General features: G+C 40.1%; 1 long non-coding RNA gene across 1 annotated transcript; it reads left to right on the top strand.

The window, feature by feature from the left end:
* Window positions 1–214: 214 nt before the first annotated feature.
* On the top strand, window positions 215–27,584 carry LOC103146699 (uncharacterized). Its single transcript, XR_477168.2, has 2 exons — window positions 215–1,062; window positions 26,302–27,584. It is a non-coding gene; the product is annotated as an uncharacterized LOC103146699 (long non-coding RNA).
* Window positions 27,585–27,976: the final 392 nt, after the last annotated feature.

Raw genomic sequence — 27,976 nt, 5'->3', positions numbered from 1 at the left:
TCAAAAGCTCTGGTAAAAACAACAACAACAACAAAACACACTGAATCAAATCAAAGTCAAATACCAGCTTTATATTTGGAAGTAGATTATTATTTTTTTTGTTGGGTTTGAAACTGGTCCTCTCAGAGTTTAAATAAAAAAAAAGGAGAAAAAAAAGAAGAGAATCTCTTGAACAAGCAGGCCTCAACCTTTGCTTTGTGTTTGTCTCCTCCAGGCTACTACAGTTAGGAATTGAAAAGGTTGCTGGAAATTAATTTGCGGGGATTATTCTCGCCAAGGTTGACTGAAATGCACTTGAGGTGTATTGTGAGGAGAGGCAGTCGCGTGTGACGTTCCGCGGCTGACCTCAAGTTCAATTTATTACCGGAGCTCTCTGTTCGCCTCGCGTTCCTGCTGTATCCAAAACAGCTCAATTTAGCACCTGAAAAAGCCACTCTCTACAGCTTCGACTCCCGCTGGTCTTGAAACATTTGACGCTTTCCCCGCTTCACACCGGCCTTCCATCAAGCCTAATGTGCCGCAGAGGCACGTCGAGCCGTCCCTGTAAGAACACGTTCTCTCTCCTTTAAAAAAAGACGTCCCAAATATCAAGCTGAACTCCGCTGGAGTTAATTTCACACCTCCACTCCAAATGGAGCCCATTTATTCGCTTTTTTATTTTTTTATTTTTATTTTTTTGTTCCAGCACCTGCAGTGGGCGTGAAGGAACACGTTTCAGCCCGTCAAAACTTTTTCCCCGTTCGCGCAGACGACATGCCGCGAGGCCCAAGAGCCCCGGGAGAGTGAAAGCACAAATTACTGGTTAATGGCTGACAGGGCGGCGCGGAAAGATAACGAATGATAGCGAGTCAGCAGCTCCGAGCTCGTTCGCTTCGTCTGTCTTTTTTCCACAGCATCCGATAAACAAGAACAAGGATGCGCATTTAATTGCAGCATTGCGGTCGCCTCTATTCCCACCTCCCTCCCCCTCCCGGAAGTTAATATGAGATACTGGAAATATGCAAATCGGCTCCTTTCTTTGGAAAAATCTTCCAAGGATCACTCTCCACGAATGAATCACAGGTTTGGTTGAATCTTTTTGTATCAATGCAACTCATTAATGCAGTACCCAGCGCAGATTTAACACAGTTTGTAAGATTGAAGGGTTGTGTGTTATTGTCGTTCTCATATCTTGCTAAGTTAGCAATAGGTAGAAGCAAACTAACTAAATATTGAGCTTGCTAAGTTCTTAGTGAGCTAAATATTTTACTTGCTTGTTAAATACTTACTTTTAAAGCTAACTAGTCATGAAGCTTACTAAATATTTAGCTTGATAGATGGCAACCTAAAAATTTTGCTTGCTTGCTAAGTATTTAGTTGATTGCTAGTTAAATATTAGCCAACTATTTAGCAAGCTAATTATTTTACTTGCTTGCTACATATTTAATTAGCAAGCTAAATATTTAGGCCCGAGCTAAATAAATATTTCCTTTTGAACTAAATATTTAGTTAACAAGCAAAGTATATAATTTGTGTCTAAATATTGAGTTTGTAAACTAAATGGCTATCTCAGACTTTAATATTTAGTCTGGAACTAAATACTTAACTTTGCAAACTAAAGACCTCTTGGTGTTAAATTTACAAGCTAAATACAAATTAAAATAATTATTTAGCTTGTGATTTAGTTTGGAACTATGACATTTCTAAAGGTATGAGAAAAATGGTGAAAATTAACACCCAATGTTTTCCCTTTATGACAGGCTTTATAAATCAAAATTTGCAGATAACTAATTGTTCATTGTGTAACTTTACAAACAGCAGGCCCAAACCAAGTCGTTTGGAGAACATAGTGGAATTGCAGGACCAAAAAAACGTACTGAAAGAAATTTCCCATTAACTGTCAAGGCAGTTGTGGGAAAAACTAATTACTTTGTCAGCACTGCTGATGTAGGATGGAAATCAGCAGCCAGCTTCTGCTGATTAAATGAAACCTATTAGCTGGTCATCTCTGTAAAAGTAGAAGCTTAGTTGTTTGCACCTACAGAGCCAAAGTCGGGAGACATCAGAGATGCAGTTGTTGCTACTAATCAATCTGTAGCGTGAGGTGGGGCATGTTAAAAGAAATTGCAATACAACCATGCACAACAACCCAGAAGCTAAAGGCTTAAGCTAACTGTTAAAATTCTGTCGTAAAATCAGAAAAATTGCGGCCAGGAGAAAACCTGTTCTCTTCAAAAAGAAATATGTCGACACAATTTATGATTTTATGAAGCTGAATCTGAATGAACCATAAGACTTCTGGGGGTGGGAGGGAAATCCTTTAAACCAAATAGAGATGTTTGGTCTTAAATCACAGCTCCATATTCCAGAGAAATCAAACCGTATATCAGCACAAGCACCTCATATTAACTGCTAGGCATTATGATGGAGAAGAGATGACTTGGGCTTTTTTTTTTTCTTTCAGAAACGGGTCCTAGACACCTTGCAGTGATTTAGTCCACCACAGAATCCTCTGAGTACCAAAGTGCTGTAGAGTAAAAAGCAATGCTATCTATACAAAAGCTAAAAAAAATAGCTAAAACTTGTTAATTAGTGGAAAAGTGAACCTAAATCGGGTTAGACCCAGGATCCCGTATCATCATGTCGTACTCTGGTAGTTTGAGTTGTTTGGCGTTACAGACAATCTGACAGACTTTGTCTTCTTTGTGGTTTCTGCCAGTAGTAACATCTGGTTGTTCATCATGTAACTCGTGTTATCTGAAAAAAGTGCTTCCATTTCAGTTTTACAAATTATAGAAATTTTGGTACAACCAAACCAAAGTTTTTTTCCAAATTGGAGCAAATTCAGCAAATTTATTTTCTTAATTCCAATTTGTGCCTTTTTTGGTTAATCAGAAACACAGCTACTGTTTTGATTCTTGGGTGTTTTAGTTTTTTTGGTTTGTAGTTTTTGTTACAGGTTATTCATGTTTTTTCCCCCTTATTTTTACAAGTTATTCTGGCGTTTCCTGTCCTGAATGTTTTCTCTTTATTATTTCTTTTAGTGTGTGATTATTCCTTTCATGTTTTGCTTTTTATCTTATCACATTCTGTTCTGTTTCTTTCACTCCTTACTCATCAGGTTTGGTTATGGTCCTTTATGTCTAGTTCACAGCTTCTTTCTTAAGCATTGATTGTTTTTTTTTTTTTCTATCATGCTCTTTTCGTGTTGGTGTCTTGGTTTTTTCTTTTTATAATTGATCCTCATTTGTTTCATTAGCGCTCTTCAGGTTTGCTGTTAATTTCTTTGTCTAGTGTTTCTAAGAAAAGGTTTGGAGTAATTTATCAAAGGGTGATAATGAAAAACATGTTTTAACCGATCAGATTTAACTGTTTTTTGTCAGAAATGGTCGATTAGAGCAGTGACGTCTTTGCAGATAAGTTCTCCGCAAGGGAGAATCTTTATTGAACTCTGCAAGAAAGGGAATAATGACCAAAAAGTTTTCTGCAACGACAATCAACTGACAACCTGAACCACTGGCTCCACATATGGAGTAAAATGCCACATTTTCAAGTTACCACTTCCACTTATTGATTTATCCCCTCAGTTTCTAACCTTCATTTCTTTCTGCAGGTGAAACAGCCATCCACACTTTTATCATCACAACCATTCATTTCCCTCTGCTTCTGTATTTTCTATTACAGCTTCATTACATTTTTTAAAATTATTATTTTTACTTTGTCTCGTAAAACTTCTTTAGTTTCTTCCTAATCCTCTTCTCATTCTTATTTTGCTCTGCTCACTTAAGTTGCCAACAAAAACTCCTCCAAAATGAAGAAATATCTATAGCGCATAAAGCCAGTGGAGAATACGGATTAATCTGTGCCGTCAGCTGCCGGGACGGTGCGTGCTGGGCCGGGCTCAGGGAAATCCAGCGCCTCATATAGTTATATGTAGGAGGGATTAACTCTCGATTCACAATTCAGGTCAATCTTCCCCGGCAACAACAAAGAGATGAGTTTTTTTTTTTTTTTTTTTTTTTTTGCACATATTGATGGAAACTAAACCCCCCCCTTCCCAAAAGAGCTTCGACTCAGAAGCTGCACACACACTAAGATTTTTTTTCTTCTTCTTCCTTTCATGTAACAAACAGGTGGATTGGAAATGCAGAAGTCACAGTTTAGCTCCACTTTCGGGCTGGCTCCGTCCCACAGCTGGCAGCATCCGAGGCCTTGTGAGTGATAAGCGTCTGTAAAATAGCAGGTATTTAGCACATCAGAAGGCAGAGCGGGGCTCTGAGACCTTTTTTTTCAGGGGGTGAAGTCTCATTAAAAAGCCGAGCACAGGTCGTCTCCCGTGAGCCGCTGCTCTCTTTGCTTTTGCTCCTCTCCGTTTGCCCCTGTTTGGACTTTTTTCTTTCCATCACAGTGAGGGTAAGGTTGACTCCGACTGAAACCCAGAGCTGGAAAACAGTATTTCTGAACGATTACCTCATTTTTGCCTCGACTCACCTTCCCAGTGTCAGCAGGAGTTCGTAGCTTTGAATCGTCGCATGCCAATGTTGTGGAAATATTAATGAGAGAAGTCGGCTGTCGGCTATGGAGAGTATTTAAGATGTCAGATGATTGAAATGTTGACAATACTTGGATAATGTATTCACAACCACAGACTTCAATAGGGGTTTTATGTGTAGGACCAACACAAAGTAGAACATAATTGTAAAGTGGAATAAAAAGGAAACATGGCTTTCAGTTTGTTTTTTTTATTGCTAATTAAAACCTGAAAGTCTAACTCACATTTGTATTCAGTGCCCTGAGTCAGTACTTAGAGGAAAAACCTTTGCTGCATTTACAGCTCAGAGACTTTTGTTTCCCATTTACCCTTCCAAAACAACTAAAGCGAAGTCAGATTGAGAGTGTCTGTTAGCATCAATTTTTCAAGCGCTGGATCAGATTCTCAATTGGCTATAGGGCAGGACTTTGACTGGGCCATCATAATGAGCTTCAGACACGGGGAGTGATCAACAACAGCTTACGTTTTGCCGCACATACAACGCAATAGCGACAAAAGTTAAACATTTAAAGTTAAATGTGAAATTTCAAGCTTGTACATTTAAACTTCGGGATGTTTACTTGTACAAGCTTGAAATTTCACATAAACAAATTTCACCAATCACTTGCTGATGTGAGAAGGGCAAGCAGTTGTCACCTCATCAAGTTATAGGACATGAATTTAGAGGGTGCGACGTTAACATGAACATGTTTGGATCTTAACCTTTCCTTTGCTAATTGATCTGATAGAGCAATTACAACTTACCCAATGGCAACACATTGCTGAAAACTTCTCAATTTTTCTGAGATTTGTGTAGTCCACGCCAATTTGCAACCTCAACTTCCTGTTTATCACAGCCATGCGTAACGTCATCTGACACAATTATGCTTTGTGTAGCCTGATTGATCCACTCCAAATGTAGATGTTAACATACATAATTCACGCGTTCTTTTTAGGCCCGAGCAGCTAAGCGCTGCGAGAGCCTATTGAAACTGTACTTTTTCTTCTTTTTTTGCAGAATTGGACAAATTAATTTCAAAACTCATGGTACAATTGAATGGAAGCATAGCTATTGTCTTGGTGGAAGCTGAACCTACGCCCCAATCTCAACAGCTGAAGAAAATTACAACTTTTTGCTTGTACTTCTAAAAGTTCTTGTTTGCTGAAACTTGGAAGATAACTTGTGGCAAAGCTGGAAATTGAACCTCTTCTGATTTTCTTCCCACAATGGCTTGTTGTCATTCACAAAGGTCATATTTCTGGAGTTGTTCTGTCAACTTCTTCCAAAGTTGCTATGAGCCTTTGGGCTGCTTGTTTTACTAATACTCAGATTGCCCCTCCTCTTCCTGAAAGGTGAACACCCATATCTTGGCAGGTTTTGGAGTTGTACTTGACTCTTTCCATTGCAGCATGACAAAAGTATGAAAAAGTTCCAAGATGATATGGGTACTCCTTGAAAGACACCATCTAGATGGTCAAATTGATGAATGACAGGGTGAAGCATATTTAGTAAGTCAGACCTGACCCCCCAACACCGGAAGAGCATCGTAGAATATTAGATGGGTCATAAACACACTGGATGAACACTAATGAATGGCTAATGGCCAGCAGCGGCAGCTTGATTCCAAGTGGCCGAGAGGCAAAGATGTCACAATCAATCTAAAGGTCTCCTCGCAACGCCAGCGATCTGAGAGAAAACCTCTTTCAGTCCACCGCCGATCTGCCACGTTCCGTTTCGTTGCAATCTTCCGGATAAACATTTGTGGGCCGGAGAGGACAAATGCGCTGTCTTTATCGGAGATGAATGGCCCCCCGATGTATCACTGCCTCTGCGATCGCCCGGTGCTTAATATCTATTGAGATGAGTGTATTAAAGCGTGTCTCGTATGATGAGTGGCTTCCTCCGTCCTCCGAGACAGAAAAAGGAAATTACACCTCAGCAGAACATTATTTCATTTAACGCGTAAATTCATTAAAGGAAGATGGAGAGTGACCAGAGACGCTTTAATCATGTCTTCTTTAGAGACCGAAGAAAATCATAGAAGAATTGTCTTTTTACTGCGGCTTCACAAACTTAATGAATCTTTGTGATCAGCTGAAAGAGTTCAGTATGATTAGAAGAGAATCAAAGCAAGGTTGTTCAGGCTGGACGTATGTCCCTATGCCAGAAGGTATCCCAATTTTTCAAAAAGTCCGTAGGGTAAATCAGTTTGATGACAATGATAAACTCCTGGTTGGTCTCTGAGTTTCTTTTACCTAATTTCTTTAAATCTATAAATCTCCTTTTAATTTGGATCTCTCCATAGATCTGACGTTCTTTGTCTCCTAAAGGGTACCAACCATGCTAATTTATCATTACGTGAAAAGGGATAGTTTTTGGAAGGTTATTAAATTTCTTAACTTCCCTGTTGAGGGTGTGCGGCATGTCAGCACAAAGGGGAGAACTGCTGAGAGAAGCAGGGTTAGGGCCCCAGAGAATCTTGTTTTTCCTCCTGTAGCTACCATGCCCCCGGTCCCAAGTCGGTCTTTCCAAAGAATCGAGTATCCTCGCTTCCCTAGAGCTTCGTCTCTGTTTTCTGCAACGTCTGCCTCATGAATCTTCTTAGGGCGGTAATAAATATGCAAGAATAACAGCGTGCATGAGAGAGAGAGAGAGAGAGAGAGAGAGAGAGAGAGAGAGAGAGAGAGTCTCTCCACAGGCAGTTGCCTCCTACACTGACCTGTTCTCTTGCTGAAAAGAAACAAGCAGATAGTCTGCCTGTTGTTCATGCATTTTGATTCTTTCATTTAGAATGCCAGAAGTTCGGTCACCGTCTGAGTGAAAACATTCCTCGGCTTTAACAATATGGACGTTTTGTTTCTTTCTCTTCCCTCTCTCTCAAAAGGCTATTTTCCGCCTCGGGCTTGTTGGCGGTCGGTCATGAATGCACATCATTTGTGTCCACTGGTGGTCTGGGACAAAGCTGCTGCAAATGCTGAATACAGCGAGCCTCGCCAATCATGACGAGAGGAGGAATGCAAATGTGATTATGTGACTGTGCATTTTTCCATTAACAGCTGAATTATAGTAAAATGGAAGCGATTTAACAAGGTAGGATTTGGTCAAGAAAACAAAAATTAGAAACTAAGTTTGTTGAAAAGTGATAAAGCTCCTTCCAGAATAGCCAAACCAAAAAGCGCTGCTCTGTGAGCAAGACATAGCCGGAGGACTTTAAAATTTTTTGGCTGTTTGAAACAGAATATGTCCTAAAAAAAACTTCCTGCAGATGACGGCGAGCTTTGACTTGCTGGTCACACGACATAATATATTTTGATGATTGCACTAGACAGCTTTCTGGGAAAACAACATGGCATGCTATCACATAAAAAGTTTACTTTTTTAAGTTTTACATCATGTTAAAATATTATACTCTCATCAAAGTCTTCCCCAATCAACTACTTCAAACTAGCAGCAATTATATCTGGTGGAACTGCATCTCCCGAGCTCATTACTGGAGCAACGTCTCAGAGCAACACTGGTAAAAACGTTGTTAAAGGGTTAATAGAGGAGCCATGTTGTGACAACTTTCTGAAGGCAGAGTTTGAGAAAGAGTAGGAGCTTCTTAAAGAGACGGAGGCCCAATTTCTATGGCGAACCAAAACTGACATAATCAAAAATAAAAGCAGAAATCTATATTTTTTATTTTTCCTTTTCCTTACACATGCTGTTTTCAGTAAAAAATTTATATATTTTGCTTTTCCTTAAATGTGTTTTTGTCAAGAAATGGAAATATTTGCTTTTTCCCTACACATGCATTTTCGTAAAGTATATGTTGTTCTTTTATTTTTTTATACTTGTGTTTTGTCAAGAAATTAATATATCTTCTTTTAGATTTTTCTTAAGCATCCATTTTTATCAGGAAATTTATATATTTAGTTTATTTCCTTATGTAAGCGTTTGTTCTTTTATCATTGCCTCATTTCCTGTTTTTTATTTTTCCTTGCTCATGCGTTGTCATCAAGAAATGTTTAAATGCAAATGAGGGCCGGCGGCGTCGGGCTTCAGCTTCTGCTGATTGGTTGGTTAGCATCACACTTTACTTTGCCGTAAGAAAGATGGCTACCTGTTTGTCAGTGAGCTGGAGTTCAGCAACTTTATGTACCCGTCACTGACTAATAAACTAGACCTACAGCACACTTTTTCGTCATCAGTCCAGTGGCATTGAGCCTAGTTGAGCTGCTTTCACAATGTTTCTAGTCTTGCCAAATAAAAGCTTCTTATTTTGACACCAAACATGAAAAATATGAAAGTTATTTTGAGAAACATCAAGACTTGTCCTATTTGTCACTTCTGATGCAAACCTGTGTGTTCACCTACAAGGACAGGACAACAGTGATGATGTTAATGATTAATAAAGGATAATTGTGGATGTGTTGGGAGAGAAAGTGTGAAGTGATGGAATCCTGATATCCAGGCGTTCCCATCACTTCCAAGGCCCCATGTCTACAAACTCCATAATCGAGGTATGCAAACTACTTCTAAAGTCAGCTATGAAAAATCAGTCACTCTCTATAATCATTCTCATTTTTTTTTAACTTAATCATCTGAATATCTTTAAAAGTTACATTTGTAGAGCACCTGGATCAAATATAGAAATATTCAATAACTGAATGGAAGAAAAATGTATAAAAGTTAATCAAAAAGTTGTATCTATCTGTGGGGATTTCAACATTGATCTTCTAAATCCAAATAAACATGAGCCTATACCCTAAAATCACCAGGCCCAGTTGCATTACGTCGCACTGCACAACCGTAATGGATAATATTTTTACAGATGTTCTTGAAAATAGTGTAACTAGTGGAATATTAATAAATGTGTTCACAGTCTGTGACTGTAACTGCAAGAAAGATAAAAACAGATCACAATGCAGACGGGTTAGGTCAGAAGATTCATTGAAGCTGATTTGATGACATGATTAGAGATTAATTTATAGAATAAACTGTGAATTCAACAGATGAAGAATTTTAAAGGATATTTAAATTACTATATGATAAAAACTGTCCAGTTCAGGAAAATAAGAGGATTACAAAAGGAATATAAAATGCATGTAAAAAGAAAAATAAACTTTTTAGGGAATTTATAAAACGCATAACTACTGAATCAGAAAACAAAAAAAAAAATAAACTAATATTATAAAGGCATGTAAAAAGTGATATTATTGGATAGTAATAAAAGTAATATTAAGGCAATATGGAACATGTTGCCTTAATATTATTTCAACTTAAACATTGTGATGTTTCTATTTATGTTAGCATCCTAAAGATGCTAGGAGTTTTGGATGTTAGAGATTAAAAAGAACAATTTCTCGGTATCATGAAGATATCATGGTATGTGTTGAAACTGTCCCCTAATAACACTTAATGCACACAATTTTCTCTTATTTAGCCTCCTCATGTTTGCAAATGAAAGAGATTTTGTAAAATAAATTGCCATCTTCCAACAGAATTTTGTTGAAAATGGTGGGTGGTAGCAAAAAACAGATCTCTTGCTCATCAGCACGGTTACAAAGATTGTGTTGTTGCTACTCTTCTACCTCTTGGTAAAGGCATCTAGGTGGAAGCAACAGAGCAAGAAAAAGGATTACAACCCTGCCGCACTGCTCAAATCGAGCTTGTTTTTGTGTGCATCTTTCCTTCCCAGTGACATCTAATGCAATCATCCTTCAATCAGTGTTTGGCGGCGAAAATCTAATCACACTGGTTTGAGGTTTCAGAAAGCCATCTGCTTTAATCCAATTCTTGACATGTATCTCTGTCGCAGTGCTCTCACCCCCATCGTAACCACTACCCTTTCAGTTGGCTAATTTTACAGATCCATCTCATCACAGATGAGACAGATGTGAAGGCTTGACGGTGTTTGAATTCTAGAGACAGCCGCTTGTGCCTCCCACGCCCTGGCCTATCCCTTTCCCTTTTCCCCATCCCATCAAGGGAATATTCCACTGCTGTGACCTGAGTTGGCCTTCTCGGACGTCGCTGCAATGACTGGCAAACATAGGGTTTCTCTCTGAAGGGCTAAGAGGCCGTCCTTGCTACCACATCTTGTGTTCTCGGGAGCCTGGGTATTGCCGTGCATTCCCCCCCGACGGCCCAGAAATCCAAAAGGGCAACTCGCTCAACCGTGAAAAACAGTCAAAATACTTACACTTGCCATAAATGCCTATAAGCTTGGCAATCTTTCATGCTTTATAAAGCTGTCCCCTGGAACATGGCAACACTGAAGGCCTCTGATAGGGAAAAAAAAACAAAAGACAAATGACTGACCGTGCCCTTTTCTAATCTATCAGTTTCTCCCAGAGCCTTTTGTCCTTCAAGCTAGTGTCACATACGGACCCAGCTGCCCGCTGCTGTAATTGCATCACCCTGAAAATACCTCGGACATTATCTGAACTTGCTCAGGCACTTTTTTGTTTTTTTCCCCCCCAATGACCTTTATGCCAAAACCCGAGTTGATTGAGATCTCTCCTGAAATCATCTTGGCATACTCACTTTCCTGCTCTACATAGGGTTTATCAAGTTCTCTAAAATCTCTGAAAGATCCTTCCACCCAAGCAAAAATAAGACGCTTACAAACAGACTTGGCATTTACACAAGCCTCCGTAGAGTTGCTGAGCAAAATTCAGCCTTTTATAGGCTACGCTTCACTGCCTGGAAGCCGTTGGTATTTGCGGATGGATGTTGATTCGGAAAAAAGTTCCACATTTAGACACCTTGAGAAAGCTGTAGTTGTCATGCCAGGCCACCAGATGGCACTGTGATTTTAACACGTCACTGAACACTGATGCACTTTTGACCCTTAGCTTCCACCTCAAACCGTAAACAGTAACCCATCTAGTCCCCCTTGAATGAAGTGTTCATGTAACACATGCAAACTTATCAGAAATTGTGCTTAGCTAAACAATTTAAGTTAGCACAACACAGTACGGTGCTAACAATTGTTTTTGTTATTCGTTTTTGTTATCATGCGTAGAATGAACCCTACTGAGTATGTTGCATGCTTTCGCACCTGCGAAGTACTTCACACCTCCACGGGGGAAGTCGCAGAATAGTTTCACTCCAACACCTGGTTTCAAAAAGTGTGATATTTTAAATATTACTGTTTAACTGTTTAATATTACTGTTTAAACGGGTCTTTCGCCCTCTGTTTGGCTGCTGGAGCGTCTCCATCCTGCTGGGGACAAGAGGCTACTGGTACCATTAGGAAAACAGACTGTGGCCACTGGACGTAGACTTAAGCCCTATTGTTTAGGAACTACCAGCATTTTGTTCGTACCCCCGGATGCTTGTACACATACAGCCTCTTCATATCAACATGGAGACAGATGACCATGTCAGCACTCCTACCTTTGTGCTCTGTCTCCAAGAAAAACACCTCTGTTATGTCCAATAGCTCCTCTGTCTCTCAATGTGTGTGTGTGTGTGTATGCAAGTCTGTCAAACAGCCAGTACAGTATATAACAGTGCAGTTCTTCTCTGCTAAGAGAGGTGGATTGTGCTGTATAACCACTTAACCCTCACTCCCCCCTCCCAGCCCCGTGCCACCCTCCCGTGGCAGTCCCAATAAAACCTGGATTATTTTTATAACACAACGTATGGCTGCCGACTTTACAGGCTCCCCTCCAGCTCTTGTGTGATTGAAAGAAGGGGGCGGGGAGAGAGAGCAAACGAGGAAAAAGGGGAAAGAAAAGACCAGGTCAATGCAGCTCCGTCTCTCCAAAAGGGCAGCATATCCAAAAACCATCAATGAAGGGATTTTCTTCAGGGAGGAAAAATAAACAGTCTTTCAGAGTCGTTTTCCTGTAGCTTGAGTCTGGCTCTACGGCGGCTAAGGTTCCCCACCGAAGCCTTATTTTCTCCCTTCGTGTGCCGCTTGCTATCAAGCAGCTTTATCTTGCTGAAAGGTCAAATTTAGATGTGCTTGTGCACTTTGTGTCTCCTGCAACAGACAGTGGCAATTCGGTGTGGAATCGTGGTAAATTACCTGTCACAACCTTTAAAATCCTTCTCCTGAAGGGTTTATCTTTTTCGTGAGGACAGCAATCCTGTCGAGGTGCTTCACGTTCCACAAATTTTCTACAAAACCTTCAAATCAAGCAGGAAACTAAGATGTGCAACGGAATGTTGACACCTTCTGAAAATTAGTTTTGGAATTCTTACAGAAATTATGTCTGCTGTGGATGTCTATATGTTTGACACGATAGTGTGGCAACTAAAACGATTAGCTGTGTTGGAATGAGAAGACTGTGGGTTTGAGTCCAGCTCCCTTCCATGACGCATGTTGATCTGTCTTTGGCTCTTATCCTCAACTTTCCTATAGATCTGCAAGTTAGTGTACAAGGGTGAATGTGATTCTAGTGTAAAAGTGCTGTCCATTTATCTAAAAACTGTACAAACCCCAGTTTTAGGCTGCATTTCCAGCCCTGGGTAGTCTACTTTAATCGAACTCTACTTCATTTGTCTAGAACACAGGTGTCAAACTCCAGTCCTGGAGGGTCACTGCCCTGCAACTTTTAGATGTGCCACAGGTAATTCTAGAACATTTCTGACCCGAACAGGCCTGTGTACAACAGATTGTCTTACAGTCCGAAAGATTTTGACAACATGCTAATTTCCTAGCATTTTAAGAAATTAGCATGTTTCGGAAAAAAACATGCACATTTTCTTAGCATGTTTTTTTTAAACTGGATTTCTCACATTGAAATGTTAATGCTGATTTTCTGACTGCACTAAAAATGTATGTATAGATATGAAGCTAACAAATAAAAATCATTTTATTTGTTAGCTTCATATCTAACAAGCATTGAAAAACTTTACGCATTTTCAATTGCGTAAAGCTTTGGTCAGCTGAATACTGCTTTGTTATATGCAGAGTTTTTCACCTTTTTCAGCTTCATAGCAGCTTCCAAGAAAAATGTTATTAAAGCTGTGGAGGAGTTTGCTTATTTAATAGATCTAGCACACACACACACACACACACACACACACACACACACACACACACACCAATAACTCCCATTCATGTGTTTCCTAATTTTCAACCTATCATCCTCTCTGTTTAGCTTCTCTATTCACCGACAAGAAACAGGCAGTTAAATCAGCACATTGAATGAGAACAAACAGCCTGAGAGCCATGTGATTAATAAAGCAGGTAATGTAATTCACAAATAACTTGGTCCTCTGTCTAAACTAGTATATTAATTTGCTTATCAACCTCTTGGAGAAGCAGCTTTGCACTGCTGTATTACTTTTTGTTATCACAGCTGTAAATGTGTCGGCTCCATCCCCCTTATCGTCCAAAATTGGGACCGAACTTAATTTCCCGTCTTCCCTCTGCGGCTTGATAAAAATCAAAGTTTAGCGAATATTTCCTCTAGGCAAAGCCAACTTTTCAGCCATTTCTCATCCGAGCGCGGCGCGACGTGCAGCGGAGGACGGTGACTAATTCCATGAAAATTAATCAAGGGAGACTGGGTGGTTAGGACGGATGGATGGGGGTGCGGTGGTGGTGGGGGAGAAAGAGGGGTAGTTCCTGGATAATTCAAATTTTAATCTTATATTTAGAAGTGGCGATAACAAAAGTGAGGACTTATTTCTCTGATTGGAGAATGTAACGTGGCAGTGCTTAAATTGAAATCTCGATTTGCCTCGCTCCATTGTCGGTGCGGCTACGCTGAGAGGAGCCGGCCGGGGCAGGAGGAGGGGGTGGGCAGACTTTGCTGCTGCATCAGCATGTGTGCAGTAATGTGATAGCGAGGCCTGGCCACACAAAGAAAACACAACCAGCCCTCTAACAACCGAGTAAGACCCTGGGAGGGGCACCGGGACGGGGGTGGGGGGTGGATTGAGAGAGGGCTGTCGGCTGTGCGGCTCAGCTTCAGTCATTATGCTGTCTTCAGGTGCTGCTGAAAATACTGTAATAAAAACATATGAGCAACATTTGATGCAGGAGGTTTGACCTTGAGAAGGAAATAAAACAGTCTGCTGGCAAATCCGAGGCCTTTTTTAATCTCTTTTACCGCCACACGTCCCCACTTTTTACCTTAGAATACGCCCTGGAAGCGGTTCAAGCTGAAAATACGGATGTTTTGTTTTACTTCTTACACAAAAATCATAACTCAGAACTCGTAACAAAAAGCATATCTTCTCTCTTTTTCTTCTAAACCAAAGGAACTTTGTTTCTGTTCTCCTCTAGCTTCTTTGGAAAAAAAACAAAACTTCTTTATGCAGAGCACTTGAAGGTAGCACTGCCCTCCTTAAAGCTTAACTTGCCCCACTTTCAACTGAGGTACAGGCATAATTTTGGAAGTGACGTGGGTGGCAAATGAAGACAAGGTTTTCAAGCTGCCTTAATTCACTCAGCATGAAAGAACAAACAGTCCCTGGGACTCTTTCCCTGCTTGGGGTTAGTTGGAGGCTAGTTTCAACGTTTTAACTGTGTGGTAGATTAATGAACAAAGGTTTGTGTGTTGAAATCCAGCTGCAAATAGGGTGTGCACTTAAATAGAAATGTCTACAAATCACTGCACTTAATATGACGCACTGCTAAAAGAAACAAGCAGACAGAAAGCACCTAAATCTAGCAGATAACAGTTTTATGCAGCTGTTCAGAAACAATAGCTACTTATTAGGTACCAATGATGTACATGTGGGAGATTTACAAGCTCTTTATTGGGTACTTATAGCCTGGTCTTTGCCTTACTACGCAAATTGACTTGATTCTCATCTGTTTATTGCTCCGTCTGGGGTTTCTCCCACAGAGATGGGTTTCCCCCTGTAGAATTTCAAACAGGCAAATCAGCAAAGAGAAGATGGAGTTGTGAATGACGTCGGTGGTCTTCCTATATAGGGTTGTAGTTCGTCAAAGGCAGCGGAGGAAGTGAGCAAAGTCATTCTGTCTGTGTTGGCCACTCTTCCAAATATTGAGCAATTAAGTTCGGAGCAAGAGGAATTTTAAGACATTTTATAGCTGGGAAAGAGGTCATGGCCCACGGGGTTGTTTACAGCACACACGATTTCCGGTATGCTGCGTTGAGCTGGAGGATTACGTACGTCACGGCCAAGCATTAGCAATTGAGTAAATTCAGATTTACGCAGTTGCTTTAAAGTTTAAAAGTTGAACAGAGTCCACCAGCAAGCAACTGTTTCTCAATAGCTGAGGGTCCAGACCCCTGTACAAAGCAAAGTGTAGAACAAGGGGCTGGTTTTCACCAGGCTAGATATCTATGGGATACTTTCAGGGTAACTACTTACAGGGTGCATATGGCTACCTACATATAGGTACTTACAAGTCCCTATAGTGCTTATAGGGTAGATATGAGAAACTTACAAAGTATATATGTGTGACATCAGGTATTTACCAGTACCTGTGCTTACAGAGTAGCTATGAGATACTTACAGGGTATGTACATGTACTTTAGGTACCTATGGGGGAACTGTGGGGGAACTTGCAGAGTACATATAGGGTATAACAGGTACCTACGGGAAACTTATTGAGTATCAGTGGAATACTTTCCCATGTCAGTGGGTATGTATCCCTAAATATGTCACTCATTTAGGGATACTTAGGGGAAAACCAATGGCGAACCAACAACATGCCTACCAATGAGATTACACGGTACCTATAGGGGTATCTATCAGGTTCTTAGAGGTCATGAACAGGGTAGTCAAAGTCATTCATATGTCAATCCATTGAATACTAAAGAATATATATTTTGGAAATACTAATTTTCTATAAACCAGTAGAAGCTCCACCAATTCCATATTATTGAGTTGACACAGCAGGGCTGCAGAGACCCAGACAAAAAGTATCACTTCTCTGTCAAATAAATAGCAATATATATTAAATACTATACTAAGTTTTAATTTTCAACAACAGTCGTAATTTAAAAAGTTGAGAATGTCGTTTTGTTTTTTTACGAAAATGTTGAATTTGTTTTTTAAGACCCAGACTTAATTTGTAAGAAGCTGACGAGAAGTTATTGGAACTGTTGGCAACCCACTGTGACGACTGTAGTTGCTCACCACAGAAAATTCGATCCAACGGTCAGAAATGCAGAAATTAAATGGGACTGCTGATGAATACATTTGCATGAATGAAACCCTTGTTTAGACAGTTATTTGAAAATATAAAAGCTGCTCTCCAATTACTTGTTTTACTGAATCCAATACCTTCTATACCTTCAACGAGGACCTACAGACACACCTTTCATTAAGATTTTTTCTTTTCTTTTTTTTCCCCTAAATGCCCGGTAATTCTAATAAACCACCCTAAATGTAGATAATGATACAGCTTAGCTGCTAAGTTGAGCAGTTAAGTTCTCCATAGATACCAGGCTGAATAATGATTGGCTGCCAACTTCACAAAGAAGGAGTTTGCTGGCAGTGCCTGAGTAGAAATCTGTCTTTTATCCAGGACATTCGTTTTGAAAAGCAAGCCGGGCTTTGCAAAAGATAACAGCGCAAAAACATTAAACTTGTCATCTAACTGCTCAAAATGTACTTCATTTATCTGTCAGCAGTCATCTCTTGATCAATGTCAGTGCTCCTTTGGCATGGTGACTGCAAAAACATTGACTTTCACACGAGGACGTGACGATCCAGTGTCCTTCATGCCACCAGGGTACAACCTTACCGCCAGTGATGACGTCTCATTCCCAGTTTGAATACTGCCTGCAGTGTCCCTGAGGAAGCACAAAGAGTGCTTTTGTGACCGGAGCCACTTATGTCCCAAAGACACAGAGTTCAGGAGACAGTACGGGGCGGTGGTGCGGTGTCACCGAGACCTTGTGAGGGCTGGGGGGGTTGAGTTTTGCCCTACTTTTGGCATGTGTTCGGTTTCAGTTTGAAAAGAAAGCCGGGCTTTGCAAAACTAACAAAGCAAATTAAACATTAAAAACCTGCCAGCACTGCCCTCCAAATTAGTACAACCACCGAAAACAACAAAATGACACACACACAAATAAGAGAGTTGGATACTTGCAGCTTAATAAGCTCAAACTCCTAGTTTTTTTGTTTTTTTTTGCAAGCAGAGGATGAGGACAACTTTTGAAGTAAACCACCTGTCCACAGCTTAACGTAACAAGGCTGTTGAATTTAAAGACGCATTTCAGGACCAAATAAAACAGTAATGTGAGAAGTGCACAGGCAGATCATCAAACCATCTAACAAGCCGAGTCAGACTAAAGTGGAAGATGATTGGGCGCGAGGGGACCGCTGACCAGTAAGATGAATTGCCTGCCTAAACTAATGGAGTGCTTTCTTAATGTTTCAAGAAGAAAACAAGCTGTTTCACTTTGTTTCAGTCTTAAAGCACCTTTTAAGTGCAGTAGCTGGTACATGCGGTCATTACATCGTTGCCAAAGGAGCTTTACAGCCCTGTGTAATGTGCACTGCCAGGTAAAAACATGCCGTCCCACTCTTCAACAGGTTTCTAGTCCTGCAATTGCAAACATTGATGTATTTCATGCAGTGGACCTACGCAGTGAGGCTGAAGGAACATTATACGGTTTTATTCATTTGTTTCTTTTACAAATAAAAATATTACAGCATGGTTGTTTTAGTCAACCTCAGTCAGTGCTTCGTTCCCTGCAGTTGTAACTAAGTTTGTTGAAGCATGTCTGTTAGCCTGGTCTAAACCAGCTCCTTGCTCTACCCTTGGCTTCATACAGAAGGTCTAGATTCTCAGCTGTCTCCTGGAAGCGTGGAGTCTGTTGAAGTTTTGAACATCTGCATCTGATTTTGACCAATCACCAACGATTGGGCCATGACGTTTACAGGAAGGAAGTGACGCTATGAAGCCAAACAACCTTCGAGCCGAACTACATCTATGGCGGCAATAAGACGTCTTAAACATTCCTCTTGCTCTGACTTTAATTACTCAACATTTGGACGCGTGGCCACTTCGCTCACTTCCTCTTCTGCCGTTGCTAAGCTTCAACAATAAGCTGACTATTATTCTAAAGCAGAAATTTCACGTCATCTGAAGGGAGATGAGAATAAAGGGGATTACTCTGGGATGGCAATAGCCAGGCTAGCTTTAAAAACTCTTGCTCTTTCTGAAACTTTGCCTCCAGGAATTCAACACAACATCGCTTTAACAACGTTTTTACCAGAGTTTCACTGAGAACTAGCTCTTATGATGAGCTCAGTACATGTGCAGTTCCACCAGGTGTTTGCTAATTGCTGCTGGCTAGTCTGAAGGAGCCGAGTGGAGGAGGGCTGCTCTGTGAGGAGGAAATTCTGAAGTTTGGAAAGTGGAACTAGGTCCACCCAGCCGTTTTTGCACAACTGAATGGTTGCCATGGGGATTAAATTATTATTTTTTTTAAAGCATGCATGAAAGAATCAAGGCAAGACTCCGGGTTTGCTTTGATGACAAACCCGGAGTCTTGATGATTCATAAAGTGAATCTCCACTGAGATTCACTTTATGAATCTCAACAGATTCATAAAGTGAATCTATTGATGACATGTGAATCTCAAAAGAGTAAGTTTTACATAATATTTCCCCTTTAAAATAGTGAAGAAGTACACCACAATTTACATTTCTAAGAACAAAAATATCTTTTTTATTTTACAAAGATTTTGGGCCTAAATTAACATTAATTAGACAGGAAATGGGCGGAGAGCAACAGACGGCTGGGTTCGGAACTGACAGCCTTCGTGTGTGTGGGGCGTCTGTTCTGCTGCTGCTCCCCTGGCTGCACCGTTAACCACACTTTCTGCTTCCACTTCAATTTCAAGTACGACCACAAAGATACCTTGACTTTTACTCTGATGCAGACCTGGGCACACCCATTTAATAAATTGGAAAATATTTTGATTGAGTGACCCACATCCTGTTATTACTGAGAATATGCCAAAAGATTTTCAAGAAGATGGAGGAAAAACTGTTGTACAGGAATACATACACTTGATTATAGTTTTTTTTTTTTTTAAACTTGGGAATCATAGTTAAATGGGCTTATACCATGATTTCAGATTCTTATTTTTATCAAAGTTATGCTTTACTTCACTAATTTGTCTCATTAAAATCCCAATAAATACACTGAAGTCGCAGCATGACGTGTGAAAATATTCACACTTTTACAAGTGGCTGGATCTCACCACCGTTTATCATTTCTCTGCTTCAAACTCTTGTTTTTGGTGTATTCATTAAACGCTCTGTGTTGCTGTACTTATCAAGTGAAACACAGAAAGCTCTAATATTCGGTGGATTAGGACGTGGTATTGACTGAAGGCTCCAGCTGCAGCAGGCCTGTGGGGTGGGGGTGGGTGGTCAGGCCGGAGCAGATGTGTGTTTAGGCTGACGAGGAAAAGTAAAAACGAAGGAGCGGAGAGAAACTCTCGCCCTCAAGGCCGCGCTGCTTTCATTAAAACACTTCCTGGTCCTGAACTCAAATCCCCACTCAGTCGCTCCCCGGGGTGGCAGCCGCCGACTCGGGATTGAGTTCGCCCGCGTGATTGGAGCGTATTGAGCTGGTGTTTTTTTTCTTTTCTTTTTTTTTCTTTAAAAAGAAAAAAAAAGAAAAGCAGAAAGATATATTGTAGCTCAGTGAACAGAGCGGTGGATAACGCTGCGTGTGGAGGGAATCGGTGGTGATATAACGGCTCCATGTGACTCTTCGTCAGCTCTTTTTTCTCTCTCCTTGTCTCACATACACATTTGTAAACTGTTTACAGACAAGCACACGCGGAGCTCTGCTAGGCTGTCTGACAAACTCTGGTGGGATCAGGTGGAGATGAGAACAGAGCATGCGACTCTCCGCTGGTAACCCAAATATGAAACACACACACACACACACACACACTGGGTGCTTTGTTACACGGTTCAAATTTGGTTCAAAATGCGACACAGTCGCACACAAAATACACACCCGTGTGTTGTGCTTGTCTGTGCCTTGATCCAGTTAGGCAGGGGGAGAAAAAAGTCAAAAATTTTAGTACATGTTATTATGTGTCAGAAGAGGGCTTTGAAAATAATAATACCAAAAAAAAAAAAAAAAAAAAAAAAAAAAAAAAGGGACCTTTTGAAATGTGAGACTCGTTTTCATCAGCAGCCCCTGTGTTCCCTTGGCCGCCAGGCCAGGAGCACAGCGGCAGCAGAAGGAACACGGGCCTCTGTTGTCTCAGCCGCAGCCCTCCAGATAGGTTTTGAAACCCCGTCTCCCGGCGGATGCAGCGGGATAGAGGTCTTGTTGTGCCGAGGAGCATGTGAACACACTGCTGACACAAGCGTGGTTCGCAATGTGACTTTCTTTTTTTTTTTTTTTACTGTAACAAGGTTCGCCTTTTGTTTTTTTTCTCTGTCAGAAAGGTCCACATTGCATGACTGCAAGCATCCGTTTGCGTCACGTTAACAGGACTAACTGATGTCGTGTGTTCAGGTGCACTTTAAAGCTTTTCTCCCCCCATCCAGCTCAATCTTAAAAGGGGCAGTATTACATGTTTTCCAGAGCCATTTTGTAGCATAATCAAGTAAATATGTTAACTTAAATTGTTCATGCTTAAAGGAAATTTGACCTGGTAATTTAACACCTTGAAATTGGGCCTCTGTCTCTTTAAGAAACTCCTGCTCTTTCTGAAACTCCATCTTCAGGAAGTTATCACATCATGGCTCCTCTATTCAACAATGTTTTGACCAGCGTTTCACTGAGAAGTAGCTCCTATGATGAGCTTAGATGATGCTCAGTTTAACCAGGTGTTTGCTAATAGCTGCTGACTAGTCTGAAGGAGCTGATTAGGGCAGTTGTGGGACAGGGCTGCTTTGTGCGGCAGAAACTTGGAAGCTTGCAAACCGTCTCTAAGGCAGCACTGCGTCCAACGAGGCGTTTTGAACAGCTGAATGGTTGCCATGGAGATTAAAGGATTTCTCAAATATGCATGAAAGAATCAAGGCAACACTCCAGGTTTGTTTTTGATGAAGGAATAACATTATAACATGATACAAAGCTCTGATAAGTTGATTTCACATGATGCTGCCCCTTTAAATGTCTTTCAAAACCTAATCTCAAATCACAACCTCTCAAAACAATTTTCTCCCCAACCAAACACCATTCTGGCTTCTTCTGCTCTATTCTGTCTTATTGTTTTACACACTTTGCAGCGTGTCCTTGCGCATGTCATCCTTTCAGAAAACAACATTCTTTTCCAGTAATTATGTCGTCTCTCAAAGTTGCCTGAATGTATTTAAACAAGGACAGGAGGTTTTTACCTGCAAATGTTTCTCAATTTTATATTTTTTATTTTTCTCAACAAAGATAGGAATTAAAATGGAACTATGCTTATTTAAGAAATAAACACCCTGGGGAATTTCAATTATGGAACCAGTGAGGGTTGATAATGTTAAGGCTCTCTTTCTTACTGATGAATGTCACCGTTACAAACCACATCAGAACTATTTGAGTTTAGTATTTGTGTTTAATTATCTACTAAATTTGAATGGGGTTTCAAAAACAGTCACTTCATTGATTTTGTTTTTTAACTGGCTTGATATTCAGCAGAATATTCCTGAAACATCAGATAATAAATTGCTGATTAATCCTTTTTGATGACAGATCAGTGTATGTTCTATTCAACATGATCACCAACTTGTTACACTATTGCATTAGAAACTTAAACAAGCTAACAGAGCGCAGCACTCTGTTAGCTTGTTTAGTCATGGGGTGGCTTACTTTCTGTTGCTGGTGTTGATGCTCAGTTCATGTTACTAATTAAATGTGACTGCAACCAAACTTAAGTTGGAACACAGTAACTCCGCGTCCATAGGGGAACAGCATTTTAGGAAATCTGAAATGTGTTTTTTCTTTTTTCTTTTTCCCACACAAGTTTGAGTGACAATTTTACCCTCGCGTATTCACATGCACAGCAAAACGACTCTTGTGAAAAAGCTAATGTGATAGCCCGAGCTCTAACCTGACACACAACTCCAAACGTGTCTTATCGTTACCAGACACAACCTCATGTCGCGCCACTCGGCCCACCTTCCCCTCTTGTGCTATACTGTAGCTAGCATAGCCTGTTGTGAATGTTCAGTCTAGTTAGCATGGCCAAATGATGGCAGATAAACGGTTTTCCTGTAACCTTACATTCTTTCTCCATCCTCAGCACATTTAGCAGTGAGTACATGTGGTTGATTAACAGCACTAAGACCCTCCTCCTGGCTCTGATTGGTTGTTGTTTTTTTTGCATCCTACAGCAGTAGCAGTTCAGGGAGGAGGTGAAAGAGATCGATCTTTTCACAGATTATCTCTCTCATATTAAACTGTCATGAGAGATAGTGACAGTTTTAACAAAAATGTAAAAAACATTTTTTATAAAAGTTACATACTGCGGCTTTAAGGTACTGTGACAATTTGCCTGTTGTTGCCTCCAGGCACCATAACAACAAAATGGTTATATATGCAATTATTAATTCCAGTGGATTTGCAAAGTGTGGACGTGTCATTTTGCTGTTAGTTGTGTTAATTCTTATCATCTGCACCACTTACGTAAAAGTAAATACAATATGACCCTTCAGCTGAAAACATGTGAAAAGAAACACTGAAACGCTTCTGTTTAAAGTGACTGTAAAATATGACACACTTCTCACCACGTAGTTTCAACACATTTATCATCATTCTGAATTAACATACTCTGTTTAAATGTCCATGTATGTTGTTGCTGCCTTTAGTTAAACAGAACATTTAATAAAATTGTTTTTTCCTGTTTTATTCTGAAGAACATAGCTGACGCGGATTAGCCTGTTGGTGGCAACTGAATACAAAATGGCTGCATTCCTTGTAAACCCACGAATAGAGTCTTAACCTATAGAGATGCGACTAAGACGACAATTTCTACAAGATTACAATGTTTTATTTAGTGAAGTACACACCTGGGTTGTGGTGACATGTTTTCGACCCCATGCTCTTCATGGTGGTATTGGCACACTGTGACGGTGGAGTCTGATCGCAGCGCGATTTGCGGCCCACATGATGAAGCTTTGAGATGAGATTAAGACATGTGGGCGATGTCTTCCGTAAATGCGACTTTGCTAAAAACATTACATTCCAAAGGAATGTTTTATCAAAGATAAATCACACCTTATTTACTGGAAACCTGCAGATTTTTTACCCTGCTTGACATGGTTCAAGTATGGCGTTTAAAAAAAGAAAAAAGAAAAAAAAAAGCAATCATAAAGTTGTCAAACGTCTTTTTTTCTATGATGTGGAATGCGTCACTTTACTTTTCAAACAAATCAGTACGCAGTTGATATGTTTTCTGTAAAGCGTTGTGTCAACATAATTTTGCTCACTGGGAAACAACGTTTAAAAAAGAGAGGGACAAATAAAACAACTGTAGAGTTGCCATACATCATCTGAAGAGACCCAAGAAAAACTAAATGGACAAATTAAGGTCTTTAAAGAAGAAAAACAGCAACTGCTGTGAAGCCAGAGAGAATCTGCAGCAATTACCAGCTATTGCTTGGAACTGAACAACAAAACACCACAATGCCAGGTGTGAATGGGTGACATAATGAGCATTCAATGTGAGATTTAAACATAACGGTAAGTATATTCAGACCTGATGGAGGGAAGCTGACAAATAATACCGGGGGCCACCGTGAAGTGGGGCTCCGTCAGATGAAAGCTGAGATGCAGTTTATAGGGCTGGAGCCTGAAATGGACTAAAATAACGAATGGGCTTGATTTAAGTAGTGACCAGGTTGCATCACCCTCAGGCCAAGTTTGTGTTTTTGTCTTACTGGGTAGGAAGAAAAATTTTTTTTTTTATTTTCCCAAACATTTCTCCTCAAAACTGACTCTTTGACTAAACTGGATGAGGTGTATAGATCAGACTCAGTTGAGTGAAGTTCATCCACTTTTTGTTCACTTCCGATACCAATACAGATACCTGAGGTTTAGTATCGGCCGATATCGATCTGATACACAAAAACCTTATTGAAACACACACACATTGACCTGAAATGTTTTGTTTTTTAAACACAGAAAGAAATGTACTGAATTACATATTTATTTGGTAACTACATTGGTACAGCACACTTAAATACACTAAAAGCTTCACAAATAAACTGTAACAAACTAGGCCACTCGCAATAAACAACAAATCAACTAATTGCATAATAAATTAAAAGAAACTCAATAATTTCCATTTGCTTGATTTATCATTTTTCTCCTTTTTCTCTCGTTTTACCAAAAAACTGAATGATAAAAGTCTTCAGTCTGGTGTTTTGGTCTCAGCTATCCGTTTTTTTGAAAGATAATTTTCTTTAGAGAGACTTCGTAATTCATGTTATTTGTTGTTCTGTTGTTTCCTTTATTTATTCTGGATATTCCAGATATCTTCCAGTTTCAGTGTTTAAATGTTCATTAGAAGTTTAAGTTGATATTTCAGAATGCTCTTACATTTTTATGCCATTTTTACTATTATATTACTTGAAAATTGTTCTAAAACAATGCTATTGTTTATTATCGCAATAAGTTCTGGGACAATTTATCATCCAGCAAAATTTGTCATTGTGACAGACCTACAACAAACCTTTCAAATGGTTCAGAAAGTGCAATTAGCAATTCCAAGCATAATGTAAAACAAATACTGAAGAATGACGTCGCTCAGATCACAAGACGTAGAACTAGCCTGAATAGATCTGCCCTTATCTATCTATCTAAACTGTCACAATACCCAGTTAATGTCTTTCTCAATATTGGGACTGATACTGATATTGATATCGAATCGGTGCATCTCTTGTCTCTACTGTTCAAAATTTACTCCAGTTATCGATGACCATATTTACTGCGTTGTGTTACAGTATGTTTTGTACATAATGCTGATTTATTTTTTTTATATCCTTGTCCTTGCTGATATGTTTGCACTTTAAAATCCGTGTTTATCCTCTGTAAACTCTGTGAGCTCCACGGTTTAGCTAAAGGACTCCGATTAGTCCAGTATGACTGATATCCTACTATCACCGCTGAACTCGATCACACGTTCATTAGGTTCTCTTGAACCGAATGAACTAAGGAGGACTGCATACATTTAGGAGTGTGCACACTCACTTATCCTGGTTTCAGCTCTTTCATAGATTTTTCCCTTTAACAGATTGGTTTCGTTTACAGGTCTACACATCACATATAACGGTAGAGAAAGTTCTGAAATAATTAATCTCATTACATCTTAGAAACAGGGATTTTCTGACTATATCTTTACTTAGAAAAGCAGTTTAACTTGGTGCTTTGATTAACTAAGTTTCCAATTCATGGTCTATTAGCATATCTTTATGTATTTGCACACCACCCTGCACTCTTGCGTGTATTCCTCATCCTTTGCTCTCTGTGAGCATCTGTCTCATCTTGAGGGCTTCGTGAGCCCTCTGGAGGTTTTCAGATCTATTTAATGCACCACAGCTACCAAACTCCCCCACTCCCACCCCCACTCATCAGCTGCAGAGTTCTCAGGCATAAACAGGAACCCCTCGGAGTTGCTAAGTATGTAAAACATAGTTAGCAACTCGGTCCGCACTCGATGGTAAGTATCCCTATGAGATTGCATAGGGATTGTCCACGTCTCTGCAACATGAGACAGTGTGTATGTATGAGTCTTACGAGTGCGGACTTGAGATGAAAGACACTGTGCCAAGACACATAGAGAGAGAGAGAAAGAGGGAAAAAATGGTTAAAAAGATAGAAGCTGAGAAAAAAGGATGCAAATGACCAAGTCAGGACTGTGGGAAATTGACTGGAATTGGTTCTTTGCAGGAGCGCGCGAGGAAGAGTCGTCTTTGTGTGAGCAGTTCAAAGCCGGACGTGTCTCAGCCGTAACGCCTTCAGATGCGGCGCCTCGCAGAAGAATTCACGCCACTTGAACTTTTTTTTCAGCATTTCATCTCGCCACGGATACAAGTTTTAGATTATTCGAATCTGATTTGGTGCGATGGATTGGGAATGGAATGAAACACATTGAAATTCTGTTCCAGCCACAAACGTCAGTGTGTTACGTTGAGATGTTATGTGACAGTCAAACACAAGGCGGCAGAAAAAGGATTTGTGGTTTTAAAAAGATTTCACGTAGAAAAATCTGAGAAGGGCTGTGTGCATTTCATTTTAGCCCATCTGTACTTTGGTACCCCCCCCCCAAAAAACTACTGTAGCCAAATGCCTTCATGAGAAATGGTAAAAGTCCATCTATGTCGAAATGAATCTCAGTATAAATCCAGCTGCTCTTTCCTGCACCTCAAAGACTAAAGGTGCATTCACACCAACCCTCTTTAGTCCGCTTTAATCGAACTCTAGTTTGCTTATAAATTTTGGTTTGTTTGGGGAGGCGTGAACGCGCCATCGAACTCTAATGCGGAACAAAAAAGCGAACTCTGTTCAGCCTACAAACCTCGGCCTCTGTTCGGTTGACATGAACTTTGGTGCGGTTGTATGCGTATGTGAACGACAAGCTCCAATAACAAGAAGCGGACTACAGCGCAGGACATTCAGCGTAAATACTACCAAAACAAACTCTAGTGTCTAGCATTAGCGGGAAACATGGTTCATTTTCTTTTGCCAAAGACAAAGGAGAAATCCTACAACCACTAAAACCTGACGCCACTGCATTTGGCTGATGTCTTCCTCAGAGGTTTACATGTCGTTTCCTTCAGTGGTTCTTGTTGCAGCGCCACCGCAGGCGAGGAGGGGAACAAGTTTCTCCAAGGGTGTGCAGTGTAGAAGCAAACCAGCTGAAAGTGTAACAAATATAACAATTTTTGTCCCAAAGTGAAGCAAGAATACCAGAGTATCAGATGTGAAAACATCCCAAGGAGCACAGCAGGTCTGAAAGAAAGTTGTAGAGAAGTTTAAGGCAGGTTTAGATTGTAAAGTAGCATCTCAACCTTCATAGAGCTCTGTTCAGCACATCTAAAAACCTACCGTGGTTCTCCCTGTTTACTGACAGAGTGGGCAATGAGGGTAATGAGACGAAAATCAGTCATAATTGTATTCCACTTTGTGTTTTGATCCTTAACATTAAATTCCAATAAAAGTATATTTATGTTTTTGGTTGTTATGTGGCAAAATGTGGAAAAGTTCACGGCGTATGAATACTTCTGTAAGCCACCGTGTGTGTGGTCAGACTGGACTTCTCCATCCAACTCATTGATGCTCCAGGAACAAATTAATTCTCTAGATGTGCAAACCCCAAAAGCTATGCAGCTCTTATTGCAAAAGTAATTCAGCCTCTAGGGGGCTGAATATGAATGCATGCTATATTTTTCAGATTTTTATTCGAGGAAAAATTTTGGAAAAAAAGTGAAAATGTTTCTAATTTTGTCTTACTTTTTGGAGGGGATAATCTTACAAAACTGTAACAGAAACACAAAGGTTAGTGCTAGTAACTTGAAAAGCTGCTGGAAAAAAAACAGTAAATAAAGGAGTGTTTCAAATGCCA

Source organism: Poecilia formosa, unplaced genomic scaffold, assembly GCF_000485575.1.
Source record: "Poecilia formosa unplaced genomic scaffold, Poecilia_formosa-5.1.2 Scaffold167, whole genome shotgun sequence".
Lineage (NCBI taxonomy): Eukaryota > Metazoa > Chordata > Actinopteri > Cyprinodontiformes > Poeciliidae > Poecilia > Poecilia formosa.
This window is presented reverse-complemented; position numbering and strand designations above follow the sequence as displayed.